We start from the raw sequence: 1,662 nt of genomic DNA on the forward strand, positions 1-1,662 counted from the left end.
GAGCTGGAGGAGTAGGCAAAGCTCCCCTTGGTTTCCTCGTATCTCCATTCCCTTGAAAGATCTGGAAGCATCTGATGACTTCTACAGCACAGTTTGAAAACGAAAATCTGGTCCAATGCCACCATTTCACCAATAAGGGAATGGCCCAGAAACATGAAGTTGTATTTTCAGTGGTATGACCACACTGCAGCCCGAATTTATCTTCCCCTACAGCATCATGAGAAAGAATAACCAAGACCGTAGCATGTGGGACTATATGGCCGAACACTACAGAGACGCTTAAAAGACTTAGAGCTTTAGTTCATCCTGTGTGCACCTTTTTTCCCCTACAGATGGTAGATGATAATCTTCTGCGTGGTCCATTTCCATTTTCATGTTTGTTTTCAACTGTTTCTGGTGTCACTTAAAGTATATCCTGTGAGATTCCAGTACTTTCTAACAGCCTTGAGGACAATTAGCAGCTGCATAGATTTCCTTGAAACAACTTCGCCCCTCCTGTACCCTCTTTTTTTGCCTTCTGTGGTCCTATCGATGCTAAATAAAATGCTACAATTTTCTAAATGTTTTATATTAAGGGCATTTACCAGCAACCTCTTCACTAGAGTGTCCTCTCAGGCATATTACTGCAGTACAGAAATGTAAACAACAAAGCTGACTCAATGAAAGCCTGAAGTCAATGTATTTTCTTTTGAGATAAGTCTATGTTTGTACAAACAACCTCCGACTTTATTTGGAAAAGAAAAGAGATATAATACAGTTTATGACTGCTGGGCTCTTTCCAAATGTGGCTAATTTCCTGTTAGGTTATTCATGTGTCTTTATGTTCTTGTGGAAAGCGTAAGGTCTTTTACTTTTGGAAAAGAGGAAAGTTGAGTTGGGGCTGAGGGAAGAGGCAGGTTTCTTTTCAAAAAAAAATTTTATTATTTATTTTATAATATTTCCCCTCCCCTCAGCCCCACTAGAATGTCAGCTCTGTGAGGTCAGGGATTTAAGGCAGAAGAATGAAAATGCCCAACCTAAAATACAAGATCTACGAAAGCACCTGGATGAAGAGCCTGCCTCATGGGAAGGGCAGGGCTGTCCTGGGAAGAGTCAGCTCCACTTTGGCGCCTTCTGAGGTGTCCAAGCCTGACCTGAATGGGACTGGTCATGTGAGGGGTCAGTCCTGCAGGCCGCACTCACACCTCTTCTCCAGATCTGCCATCTCCTTTAGGACCAGGACCATGCTGTACCGCAGCTCCTGGAACTTGGCTATGGGGACCTCGAAGCGGTCTATGAGGAAGCGGTCTATGGGGACCTCGAAGTGGTATGCTAACCCATCTGAAAGCTTCAGCTGCATCAGGACGCTCAGCTGCAGGGAGCGAGCCAGGGCACTGGTGGAGATTGTCACATCCACCCACCACTGAAAGTCAGCAACATGGGGCAGCCGAGCCCCTGGCTGCTGGGCCACAGAATAAAGGATGGGTTGCTGGCTCTCAAATACGACGCTGGCCAAGTCCCCGACCAGGTCTTGGGGATGCAGAGCTCCTGGAGCTGGTCCCTGAAGGTGTTGGGCTTCAGGCTGGTGGAGCGCAGATGGAGGGCCTGCTGGAGCAGTGTGTGCATGCCTGCCAGCAGGACACCCAGCCACTCCTCTGGCAGGTTGGTGCTGACCCCAAGACA

General features: G+C 47.4%; 1 pseudogene; it reads right to left on the reverse strand.

Moving 5' to 3' along the window:
• Positions 1-1,159: 1,159 nt before the first annotated feature.
• On the reverse strand, positions 1,160-1,656 carry LOC108525885 (COMM domain-containing protein 5-like; annotated as a pseudogene).
• Positions 1,657-1,662: the final 6 nt, after the last annotated feature.

The sequence above is a fragment of the Rhinopithecus bieti genome, unplaced genomic scaffold (genome assembly GCF_001698545.2).
Source record: "Rhinopithecus bieti isolate Rb0 unplaced genomic scaffold, ASM169854v2 scaffold_29837, whole genome shotgun sequence".
Lineage (NCBI taxonomy): Eukaryota > Metazoa > Chordata > Mammalia > Primates > Cercopithecidae > Rhinopithecus > Rhinopithecus bieti.